The 13,727-nt window shown below is 37.9% G+C and overlaps 1 pseudogene; it reads left to right on the top strand.

Moving 5' to 3' along the window:
* The first annotated feature begins 6,350 nt into the window (after nt 1-6,350).
* LOC101415256 (histone-binding protein RBBP7 pseudogene) lies at nt 6,351-8,037 on the top strand (annotated as a pseudogene).
* Nucleotides 8,038-13,727: the final 5,690 nt, after the last annotated feature.

A 13,727-nucleotide genomic window follows, 5' to 3' on the forward strand; every position in this document is an offset into this window, starting at 1 on the left:
AAATGGGTATGACAAGTGTGCCTTCCGCTAATAAAGTGATACGGCTTCTTAATCCAGTGAGAATACAAACTGAGACTGGCAATACAGATGTCAGGTACATTCTGTATTATATCGATACATTTATATGTCACTTTTCAGTTAAAATTACAATTTTTTGACAGCCTACATCCTTCTTGCTACAATCAGAACGAATAATCCCGCAGGCCTTTTTTTAAGTTTTTGCAGCATTGTGAGCTCAAAGCAAGATGATTCTGAGTAACATAATTTCTCTTTATTAGAGAGGAACAACTTCTTTCTCCAGGAAAAGTGAATTTTGGTAGACAAATAAATCAGAATTTTAATCCCTATGAGCACTGTATATTACTAGATCAGTTAAGCTGTTGTCAAGACAAGGAATGGAAGCTGATTCTATTCTTTGTTTCTCTAGAAATATTTTTAGAAATATTCAATAATTTTTAAAAACGAATCCATATCATATAGCATATGCATTTTAATTATCCGAGGATGTTGATCAAACATGCAGATTCTGGCTCAGGAAATCTGAGCAGGGTCTGGGATTAGAGTGACAAACTATCTGGGCTTGCCCAGGACTGAGGTATTTCCCAGGACATAGGACTTTCAGGGCTAAAACTGAGAAAGTCAGGAGCACACCAGATGAGCTAGTCAGCCTACCTGAGATTCTGCACTTGTATCAAGCACCCAGGGCATGCTGATGATGCTGGTCCTGGAATGACATTTTGAGGAGAAAAGGGTAGAGTGCTGGTCTAATAGCATGGGACCTGGATGGATAGTTACACGTTTTTCTCTCTTCTACTACTTAGCTTAATAATAAATGTCTACTTCACAGGGCTGTGAGGTTTAGAGAAAATGAAGAGCATAAAGTCTCTGGTCAATTAGGGATTCTTGATAATATTAGCTTTTGACATAATTATTATCTTGATGTTTTCACCTATAAAATACCAGTTAAATGAATATCATTACAGTATACAATTGTAGATGAAACTTATTAGACATGATTCAGATATGTAGTTGAATTCAAATCTGAGCAAGTATGTCTTCAGAAAGTCAAATGCAGATGGTGAAATGATGAATATGTGTACAATTTCATACTTTTAAAAATGAATATGCAAATGGTGATAAAGCTGCACCTTCATCAAGTTAAATGTATAATAGTAATTGGCCCACCTTTCATTAATGAGCCCTTTCAAAGAAGGAAAATTCTAATTTAAATGTATCAATTCATAAGAAGTACAATAATCAGAAGAATATTTCAAAATCTTATTTAATCAATTATTACGTCAAAGAACACAGTGAACCTTTTTGAAATTCACTTTTAAAAAGCAGTTTACAGCAGGTTAGTCCTTATTTTGGGTGCTAATATTACGTGTAAGATTCAAAGACCTCAATGGCCTGATGAAACAACAAAGCATGTTGTCTAGGCCTGAGGTGAGGAAGGCTTAAATTAAAAGGCCATTGGCTAAAAAGAAAGGGGCAGAAGTGAAGCCCCCTGAGAAGTAAAAAACATGACTTGATACACAAGTCACAGGAGATTGACTAAGAATCAAAGACAGCTGTAAGGTTATAAGTTTTATATTCTAAGAATTAAGAAGTATGTACAAGGACTCCGAAGTCTCATAAAGATGATGATTTGATCTGAAATAACTCTTATTTAATTATGTTAATATCAATAGCAATAGTTTCAAAAATTTCCTATTATTTCACTATCCAGTTAATCCTTAAAAAAGAATGTGTATATAAATCACTGAAGTAAGTTTCCTTTACTCTATTGACTCCTTCTAGGGTTTCTAGGTGTCTGGTTTTCTAGATATAGTCTAGTATTTGAACTTTATGGCCAGAAGTGAAATTACGGTCATATTAAACAGGATTATGATTATTAGGCCACGTGATATGCCCTGGGCCACTGTTTTCTCACTCACTTACTGGGATTCTGTGAGTCATGGCTTTGATTCATGATTCAGATGTGGAACACCATCTAATCTATCATCAAGACAATTGATAAAGAATAATTAATTTCACATTAGTATCATTTACCAGCCTGGGAGTATGTAACTATTTTGTAATGTTTAAGCTATGATTTTTATAATAAATATTATGAAATAATTTATTTCAAGGTTCATGTAACAGATGAGAAGTAACCAAGGCATATGGGGGAGGGCTGACACTGGAACTACTCAGTTCTACTAACTCCCAGTCTTCGCCTCTGTCCTTTACACTAATATCAGTAGAGAGATAGAAGAAAAATTGTATCAATGCTTGAGCATTAATCACCCACTTTGCTATTTGTCAATGCTTTTAAGAGGAGTAAATGCTCTATCCTTGTCATGCCCTTTTCGAGATAATCATTTCTTCTTTCTCCTCTGTGGATTCATTCACATTTTCCCAAACTTCTTTACCCTCATGTGAAATTGGCTTAATGATAACATATTCAGGTACATTCATTAAAGTAATACAAGATATCCATAAAGAAAACACATGGCTTAGATTATAGATTAAAAACTAATACATGCATAGCACATCATATGAAGCATATCCGTGAGGCATGAGTGACATATAAACATCTTACAACATATCCAACTTTCTTGAACCTGGCCATAAATTGATTGCTGGTTTAAATATTTAATTTTCTAGGTTCCATGGTGTTCAGACTTTTGCAATGTTTAGAGCATTTATTCTCTAAGTAACATACTTCTTTGAATCAAGAAGGTTTATGTAAGGGTTCCTTCCTTCACTTTCCTCTAATCTTCAATAAGCCCTGGACTACCTAACCTAAGAAACCTCCTGTCTTTCAGAACAACTTTAAAGAATGCCTAAGGTTTCCAAAACTATTTAATCTGACCTTTATTTGAAAGCCTACCATCCTCTCTTCTACCCCTACATCTGACAAGTGATTTTCAATCATTTCTTAAGTGCCTAAGTAAGATATGTTGCCCAGGTACACACACAAAATTATGTGTCCTTTATCAAAAGCTGACTTAAAAAGAGGAAGTCTTTGGCTGTTATTTGCAGATGTTTTATTTGAAAAGATATTATAAATGGATTTTAATTGTGCTTTCAGGGGTAAAACTCCCACCAAGGAACAGCTCTCAGAGACCTGCAGAAACTCAGTAAAATAAATCAATGGCATATGTCTTGGAATAGTATTGTACTTTCCAACATGTTGATCAATACTGACATTTCTCCCACAAAATTTGTCATCTACCAATTTTTTTCTCGGAATTTGTTGATACATGTGCAACTACATAGAATAAAAAATAATACAGAGAACTTTTCTCTATTCTCCATTGCTTTTGCCAACATTATTTTAACATGTCATCATGTTATCACCTCTCTCTTATTAATGCAGGTCTTGTTGCAGGAAATAATAATCATTCTTTATGTGTGTCAGATTCACATCCTCCTCTGAATCTCAAATAACCACATCGTTCAATTGCCTACCAGGTAAGCATATTAGCTCACTACATGCAATTACATATACAAGACACATAGCAAGCCACAGAACTAAATTTGAGTTCTCCATAAAGCACAGCACGATCAGATGTAGCCAAATAGTTCCATAGGTCAGGTTCACAGCAGTCATTAGAGGGCTGTAAGTGACAGGGAGCAGTATGATAGAGTTCCCCTTAGGCCCTTGCTCCTAGCAGAGTAAATCTGACTTTGACACTTTGGTTCTTCCAAATGTTGCTGTACTTGCCCAGTTTTACTGGAAGTATATCAACTCTAAATGTTATTAGTGTCACTTATTTATGGCAGGAGAAAGCCAAAAGTGCATTCTTGAGATAGAGCAAACATGACAAAAAGACTAACCCAGCTAAGAAACAATATGACAGGGTACCCTAAAATCTAAGAGATATGGGAAATTTTGCTGAGGAATAAAAAATTGGGTAAAATTGTCATACTCTGGTCTGGCAGGGTAAACAAAGATGACATAGAAGATAAAGATGGTAATATATTCAAAAATCAGATAGAAACCAGAGGCAGGCATTGTTTGAAATGTTAAGTTTAAGTAGTTATACAGAGGGAAAGAATCTAATATTTATTGCGACTTAACTAGCTGCTTGGTCTTCATAGCCTGTGTGAAAGGGATTCTTGACCCCATTTTGAGGAAACTGGGGTTTAGAAAGGTGAGTTAATATAATATAATAACATTTTCTCCTTTCTCTTCCAGGTTCCATTGGCTTCCAGCTTCCGGCTGCTCCCCATGGCTTCCTTCTTTTCATGTCCATTTCTTCATCCATTTTCTCTCAAGACCCACCCTCTTTCAGATCAGGCATGCCTCAGCTAATAACATCTTCAAAGGTCCTGTTTATAAATGGGTTCACATCCAGAAGACCAGGTGTCGTGGGGGACAGGATTCAATCCCCAACACCATCCTACCCTGTCATTCTGTTCATCTCTTTTGTTGTCTTACTAGCCAGATCTCGGAAATGTTAAAGTCTGTGATCATTTGCCCCTTTATATAAGTCTTTTCCACATTTGCACCATTCCACGTTCTATGACTGTGCAGAATGCCAAACACGCTCTCCTGAGTTCCCTTTTCTAAACCATGCCACCCCTTTTATTTAAGACTCTGCTCTAACATCATCTCATGCTGTCACCTGTTCTCTGAATGTGAGAGAGTAACAAGTCTGATGGAAAAAGAAAACTGCTGAAGACTCCTACAGCACAAGTAGTACTAAACAAGATTTTAGGGAGAACCAACTATCATTAGAAACTTGTTAAGCAAGAGAAGGATAAACACAAAATTCAGCAATGTGTTTACCTCTGGGGCAAACAAAGAGATGTGATTAGAAACAAAAATACAGTAGATGCAATGCCATTTTGTATTGTTCTAATGCTCTAGTTGATAGAGAACTGTAAATTACATATATTTCACACATGCAATTTTGTTGTTTCACCAAACACTGCATTAAGAATAAAAAAATAATTGGACCAAGACCCATGAAGCAGGGCAGGGTGGGCATTGTACACACAACTAAGGGCCCTAAAAGAAAGCCCTGTCAGGTCCCTTCTCTTGCTCTGTGTCTGATTCCTGAAGATAGAATTTGATTGTTACAAGGGAATGATACTCTCTGAAGCAGTTCCTACTTTTCAACAAGTAACTGCAATTTAGGTATCCCTACCTGGATAAATGGTGAAATGTCTCTCCCTGCCCTCTGTCCCCCTACACTCTGCCATAGTCTCACAGGCATGAAAATTCTATCTTTAATCAAGAAAGGATGGCGAGATGTTTGATTGGACATTTGTCAATATGGTTTTGAAAGGGAAAATGTTATTTTCCTGTATCAGGAAGTAACACTTAAAAAGTAAAATAAAGAGGGGCCCACACTCAGCTAAGATGGAGGTGAAGAAGGACAACCACCACACCATGGAGCCTAGAGTGATTACAACTGAAAATGGGAGGATTGCATCCAGCATCCAGGTGGAATCTGAGCCTCCTCTTGACATAAAGGTGCAATGGACACAACCAATCCAGTGTCCACATAGAAGAGGTGGCATTGGATTGGGAAAAGTGGACATAATGGACAAAGGGTATGGGGAAAGGCAGGAAGAGATGAGAGGTGGAGGCGTCTTCGGGACATGGAGCTGCCCTGGATGGTGCTTCAGAGGTAATCACCGGACATTGTAAATCCTCACAGGGCCTACATGATGGAATAGAGGAGAGTATGGGCCATGATGTGAACCAATGTATATGAGGTGCAGAGGTGCCCAAAGATGTACTTACCAAATCCAATGGATGTGTCATGATGATGGGAACGAGTGTTGTTGGGGGGGGGGAGAGGGGGGGTGGGGGGGTGGGGTTGAATGGGACCTCACATATATATTTTTAATGTAATATTATTACAAAGTCAATAAAAAATAAAAAAATTAAAAAAAAAAAAAAAAAATAAAGAGGGGCACCCTTGAGCTTGGCAGGGGTGGGCCTGGGAGGGGGAGATTAAAATAAAATAAAATAAAATAAAATAAAATAAAATAAAATAAAATAAAATAAAATAAAATATAATATAATAAAATAAAATAAAATAAAATAAAATAAAATAAAATAAAATAAAATAAAATAAAATAAAACAAAACAAAACAAAACAAAACTGCCTGGGCAGACTGTGAGGCGCGGGTTGAAAAGTCTCGTTCCAAGTTTGGAGAGAGAGAAGAGCACCTCAGACCTCTGTACCCGGGAGCGCTGAGGAGGCAGGGAAGAAGGACGCGGCATGCGGGAGCACCAGGCAGCACGCAGCCCAGGCTTCGAGGGCTGGAAGCACATGACGCGCCCGGGAAAGGCAGGAGCACCCGCGTTGGTCTGCTCTTGACTAACGAGGGGAGTCCGAGGCTGCGAGGGGCGAACGACCCGACGCACGATGGCGAGTAAAGAGCTGTTTGAAGACACTGTGGAGGAGCGTGTCGTCAATGAAGAATATAAAATCTGGCAGAACACACCATTTCTGTATGACCTGGTTATGACCCATGCTCTTCAGTGGCCGAGTCTTGCCGTTCAGTGGCTTCCTGAAGTGACTAAACGCGAAGGAAAGGATTATGCCCTTCATTGGCTCGCGCTGGGGACTCGCACGTTGATGAGCAGAATCATTTGGTGGTGGCTCGAGCACATATTCCAAACGATGATGCACCGTTTGATGCTTCCCATTGTGACAGTGACAAGGGTGAATTTGGTGGCTTTGGTTCTGTAACAGGAAAAATTGAATGTGAGGTTAAAATTAACCATGAAGGAGAAGTAAACCGTGCTCGTTTCATGCCACAGAATCCTCACATTTATTGCTACAAAAACACCGTCTTCTGACAGGTTGGTTTTTGAGTACACAAAGCACCCTGCTAAACCAGACCCAAGCGGAGAATGTAATCCTGATCTTAGGTTAAGAGGTCACCAAAAAGAAGGCTATGGTCTTTCCTGGAATTCTAATTTGAGTGGACATCTCCTAAGTGCATCTGGCGACCATACTGTCTGTCTGTGGGATATAAATGCAGGACAAAAGAAGGCAAAACTGTGGATGCTAAAGCAACCTTTACTGGCCACTCAGCTGTTGTAGAAGATGTGGCCTGGCGCCTGGTCCATGAGTCATTGTTTGGATCTGTTGCTGATGATCAGAAACTTATGATATGGAACACCAGGTCTAATACCACCTCCAAGCCAAGCCACTTGGTGGACGCTTCACAGCCGAGGTCAACTATCTGTCATTCAACCCCTACAGCGAGTTCATTCTAGCAACTGGCTCTGCGGATAAGACGGTAGCTTTATGGGATCTGCGTAATTTAAAATTAAAGCTCCACACCTTTGAATCTCGTAAGGATGATATTTTCCAGGTCCACTGGTCTCTGCATAATGAAACTATTTTGGCTTCAAGTGGTACTGATCGCCGTCTCAATGTATAGGATTTAAGTAAAATTGGACAAGAGGAGTCAGCAGAAGATGCAGAAGACGGGTCTCCAGAGCTCCTGTTCATTCTTGGAGGACACACTGCCAAGATATCAGATTTCAGTTGGAACCCCAATGAGCCTTGAGTTATTTGCCCAGTGTCTGAGGATAACATCCTGCAAGTATGGCAAATGGCCGAAAACATTTACAGTGATGAATCAGATGTCACGGCTTCGGAACTGGAGGGGCAAGGATCTTAAACCCAGTGTAGTACAGGTTTTCTTTTGAATGTAATACTACACAAATGCTTGACTTAGCAAGGGCCCAAAAGGCATTGTATAGTAGGAAATTTAAGTGGGATGGAATATGGCACTCTTTTACCCTCTGATTCTAGCACTTTCAAGTGAGCTATTGCAAACTGTCTCTATCATATTGTAGCTATTAGTGAAGGAAAAAATGATGCTTAAGAAAAAACATCATTGTTTAAAAATACAAGTTAGCAGGGTACTACCTTTAATTCAACAGTTTTAAGTCCCCTTTTCCTCCAAATAAGTGCTTGCTATTCCTAGATATGCAAGAATAACTTTTACCCTTTATCCCTCCAACACCTGTTGATTGACTTTACAGAAATAAAGTTTAAAAATAATAATAATAAAAAAATAAAATAAAACACTCACTCCCTTAAAGCCAGAATGTGGGACGTTCTTTCTTGTGTCTAAGAAAGCGAAAAGTAGCATATGTTTCTCTTTCAGAACACTTAAAGCAGTTATAATTTTGCATTTATTTGTCTGAATATTTAGTTAATACCTGCCTCCTCTATGCAATAATAAGTTTGATAAAAGCAGTTTCTTTCAATTCATTGCTGGACTCCCAACACCAAGCATAATTCCTGGCACAGTTCAGGCACTCAGAAAGGAGTGAATAGGTGAAGACATAAATGAGCACAGATTTTACTATAGTAAATCTATATTCTATATATCTACTGTTGTAGCTTCAGAAGGAAAAGACCTGAGATATGTTATTAAATAAGCATAAATATCATTGTACAGAGAGTTTAGTTACCAAATCAATGCATCATCTAAATAACATATCCTCTGGCCCATTCTCCTGGTAATAACCGTAGACATTTAGTTATCACTATAATGCATACTAAGTATCATGTTATTGGCTGAATAATATAATATAGTTGGAAATAATGTTTACAGATAGTAATGAGTTGTGAAAGTATTATTAATTACCCATAATTTATACACATGTTCTTTACAAAAATGAATAAGTTGACAAAGATAGATAGATAGATAGATAGATAGATAAGATGGATAGATGATAGATAGATGATAGAGATAGATAGATAGATAGATAGATAGATAGATAGATAGATAGATAGATAGATAGATAGATAGATAGATAGATAGATCTGTGAGTATTTTTTGTGTGTGAAAAGTAGGCTCAAGTGATAAGGCCTCTGCCTACCATATGGAAGGACCCAGGCTTGATCCCTGGGACCTCTTGGTGAAAAAGAAGAGAAAGCATGCCTACACAGCCCACACACTGAGTCAAGTGCCCTCACAAGTGCCCGCGTAGTGAACCAAGGACCTGCATGGTGAGCCAGTGTCTGCGCTGTGAGGCAGTGCCCACGCAAGTGAGTCATGTAGCAAGATGATGATGCAACAAAGAGAGACAAAGGGGAGAGTCAAAGGAAAGTGCAGCAGAGACCAGGAACTGAGGTGCAATTGACAGGGAACCTCTCTCCATATCAGAGGTCTCCAGGATCGAATTCCTCTGAATCGTAGAGAAGAAAGATGAGAAGAGAAGACAAAAAGAGAAACAGAAACAGAAGATCACACAGCAAATGGACACAGACAGCAAAAGTAGCAGGGTGGGGGTGCAGGTGGGGAAAAATAATAATAATCTTTAAAAAGCTGTTTAGCTTTAATTCTCTAATATAATAGGTCATACCTTACCAATAAATATCTTTCACTATGCTTTGCAAACATATTAAAGCATTTATTATATGCTCTTTTTCTACCTGTATATAACCTGAAGAGATTGCTGCATTATTATGGGGAAAAAAATCTTTTTCAGATTGTGTTAAGAAAGTTGCTGTTTCTTTTGTGTTCAGAGCAGCTAATTATAAATACATTAAAGATTTTACCAATAAATGTTGGCAATCATTTTTGCAGAATAAGTAGATGTAAATTCCCAATTCAAAGTAAGATATTGTGGAAGAAATGAAACAACAATATCAGAAAGAGAAAACTGAGTGACAAATTCTATATTTAAAACTAAAAATAATTGAAACAGTGTAAGGTGGAAATGAGAACACGCCAGAGGTAGTTACCTTTGGATTGGGTTCAGGAATTTGGAGGGAGTCCAGCCTGGAGAAGGACCAGGCTGGAAAGTTGGTCCTTGTAGCAGTTTGATATTATTGATGAATTGATGAATTGCAAAAAGAAATATTGGATTATGTTTACAAACTGGTCTTTTCTTCTGGGTGTATTAGAGTTATTGAATTCAGAAGTTTACTTGATTAAATAATGATTAAGGCTTTGATTGGGCCACATCAGTAGGACATTGAGTTCCCAGCTCCTTGCTAGGCAGGGACTCACAGAACAAACTACATGGCGGAGCAAGAGCAGAGGAGTTAGTTGGAGTTTTGATGCTGTCATTTTGAGCTGGAGCCCAGAAAGTAAACACACAGATGAGCAGAGCAGCTGAGCCTGGAGAGATCCAGCCCTGGGGAAAGAGACAGAGCCAGTTGCCTGATAGTCTACAGCTGGCCTTCTAGAGAGAGGCAAAGCCTAGAGAGTCACAAAGTCTGCAGCTGACCTTGCACAGAAAACTAAGGAGCTGAGTCTGGAGATAATGAGCCGCTGGAAGAGAGGAACCCAGGAAGCCTGAACCCTTACAGATGTTGGCAGCCATCTTGCTCCAACACATGACAACAGACTTTGGTGAGGGAAGTAACTTATGCTTTATGACCTGGTAATTGTAAGCTTCTACCTCAAATAAATACCCTTTATAAAAACCAAAATATTTCTCATACTTTACATCAGCACCCCTTTGGCTAGCTAATACAGTCCTGCACTTAAGCAGTTATTATTGACCTCTTCATCAAGGGAACATTAACATTCTGCTGGCTTAAATGAGAAGGACAATAGAATATGAGGCAAAGTAAATGAAAATCACGCATATGCCTCAGAAAATTGGACCTATTTCTGGCATTCACCAAAAAGGTTTCCACTCATGATCATGTCAAAACATAATAAAATAAAATAAAATAAAAAACAAGGAAACAAATAAAACAATCGGAAGGGCTGATAAAAAGAACACTAGAATCTCCTATATTTCCTTAAAAACACTGAAAATCTACAACTAAACTGAAAAGTCACAAAAGGCCACCTACTGTAGATTCCATTTATATGAAATATCCAGAATAGGCAAATCCATAGAGTCAGAAAGAAGATCATTCGTTGCCTAGGGGTGGGGGAAGGGAACTGAGAGGAGATGGGAGCATTTGTTAATGGGTACGCTGTTTCTTTTGGGGGCGATAAAATGTTCTAAAATTAGTTGTGATGCTGTTTGCACCACTCTAGAATATATTATACTAAAAGTCACTGAGTTTTACACTGTAAATGGGTGAATTGTACAGTATGTGAAGTATGTCTCAATAAAACCTTTTTTTTCAAAGTAAACGTGGAAGTTTAAAACTAAATGTCAAGCCACATAAAAGAGTCATTCATGTCGTATAGAAATCATATATAAGAGGTAGGAGGGTTATTTTAAAAGCTGCTTAGAGAAATAATTTAATAGGAATAGATAAGAGATTTGACTATTACCCACTTCTACTACAGAAAGAGTATAAGGACAAGTAGAATTGAAAATTAAACTTTCAGATAGAGATTTAATGGAGGGAATTTTTATTAAATTTGGAATTTAGGGAAGGCTATGGTATACTTCCTCAGAAAAGATTTTAGATTAAAGAGATTTTTATATCCAAGTGTGGTTGAACAGAACCCTTTGTAAAGACCAGGACCAGGAACAGCTTCTTATTCTTTTCTTATAAAACAATGTAATAATTGAATAAAAATGTGGAAATTTCACCCACATAGATATTTAGACTGTGAGTTTAAATAAAGACTGACCCAGTCTTTTTTTTTTGGAAGATGGGTTGACACCACCAAGACAAAGCCTAGATGTGTACCTCTTGTGACCCATCCTTTCTTTCGCATAGGTGGTACTTGTGACTACCAATGTACACATGCCTACAACTTCTTCACAAAGAGGAGACAGAAAAAGAGAATGGAGAAGGTGACGCATCTGGGATATTTAAGAACAGCATTTGGTTTAAGTGTACAGAGAGTTATGTGAGTGTAAAAATGAAAGGATGATACCCTGGATTCCTCCTCTATTACTATACATAAAGTTTACAGTTGTGCAAATAATTTATGTGCAAAAAGAAAATATCCAATATAATGGTTCCGCAGGGTTAATCGTCACAGAAGTTACTTAATCATTTTTATGAGGGAAAAAGGTCTTGGTCCAGGATCAGAATTCTGCTCACTACCTCCCTGATGCTCACCATGTCACAGTACCGAGGTGTGGGCTTTGGAGTAGTTAAGTATCTATGGCACTTTAAGGAATAAAGGAGTTTTTCAAGCAATCCTGTACACATTTTTCTTTTCGAAGACTTGCACATGCTGACAATAATGAACCAAAATTGGGAAGGAAAAAAAACTGTTAGCAGAAGAATAAAGATACCACTTTAGTTTAAGCAAAGTAAAGAAATAATTGGAATGATTATAGGGGAGTTAAGAGACAACTCAGCTGGGAGCTTCCATTTTCATTTCTGATTTTGTTTTTCTTTAAAAGGAAAAGAGAATTAACCAAGAATTGGGACATTATGAAGAGCATCACTGTTCTATGTCCCTGAAGTGAAGAGGCATTGATTTTCTTCTTCATTTAATTACACTGGTATTGTTTAGTAGTGAGAGGAAAGTCTCCCTTCTTTTATAACTACAAGCAATGTTCAAGGACACCGATCATCTATGACCTCACAGGTTGTAGATGTTCTCCTAGTTTCAGATAGGGTGGAAAATGATTATATCCACTCTATCAAACCAAGAACCACCCAACTCGGATTTACAAAACTGAGACATGCAATGATCTCCCCCAATCAAATTGAAATATTCAACCAGCAGTCTTTATTTTCCATGTTTTACTTACTTGAGTTTAAAAGTGCAAATATGTGATAACAAAAACTGACATCAAAGCACTAAGGAGATAAATCCTCCTGACTCAGCTCTTACAGCAATTCAAGGTCCATGTCAATAGAGGAATTCTTTTACCACATCTTTTGTGACATGATGTTAGGAAATGACACTTTCATGATATATGAATAATCCTTGATATATGAATGTGCACTTATAAATCACTGTGCATTCAAATCATCAGGGAGAGATTGGGAATCCATAAATCACACTTTTTTGGAAAGATATCACAGCATTTCTTCCTCAGTTTCACATATCTGAAGGATAATGAAAAGGAATTTCTTTCCGAATTCAGAGACATCTGGTTTTGATGGAAATAAAGGATGGGAAGGGAAGGAAAGGAGTGGGAAAGGAAAGGTTACACTTTCGAGAGAGTAGATGCTTTCAAGAGCTGATGACTTGTTTGTTGAAGGCAATGCATTCACGGGTCTTTCTGGTAAATAAATGAGGGTCCTCACTCAGTATACCCTAAAAGGGAGAGGCAAAACCAATCAAATATCTTTCTATAATTAAGTATTCCAGTTATCTCTTGCTGTATAACAAAGCATCCAAAATAATGGCTAAAAAATTAATAATTTGTTTTGCTTACAAATCTGAGGTTGACTGACCTCAGCAAGGCATTTCTCCCTAGACTCTCATGCGGTTGAAATCAGATGGCAGCTGCTGCTGGGATCCACTTAAGAACTTTTTCACTCACGTATCTGGTACTTGAGCTGGGATGACTAAAACAACCAAGAGATGAAATTGTTGAGGCTCTCTGGCACCATCCTAAGCATTGCAAGTGTATGTGTGTGTGTATGTATAGCCTCTCTATGGATGTCTGCACATAGCAGCCTCAGGGAATCCAGAATTCTTATATGCAGCTAATGGCTCCTCTATCCAATGTCCCAAGAAGGACTTGTATAAGCTTTGTGGTCTTTTGTGACCTATCTTTGGAAGCCAAGAAGCATCACCTTGACCATATTCTTATTCTTTGAAGTAGGGATAAGGGAGGAGTATTAGCCTCTACCTCTTGAGAAGAGGAATTGTCAAAGAATCTGTGGAATAGTCTTAGATCTTCAGCATAAAGTAAC

The sequence above is a fragment of the Dasypus novemcinctus genome, chromosome 15, assembly GCF_030445035.2.
Source record: "Dasypus novemcinctus isolate mDasNov1 chromosome 15, mDasNov1.1.hap2, whole genome shotgun sequence".
Lineage (NCBI taxonomy): Eukaryota > Metazoa > Chordata > Mammalia > Cingulata > Dasypodidae > Dasypus > Dasypus novemcinctus.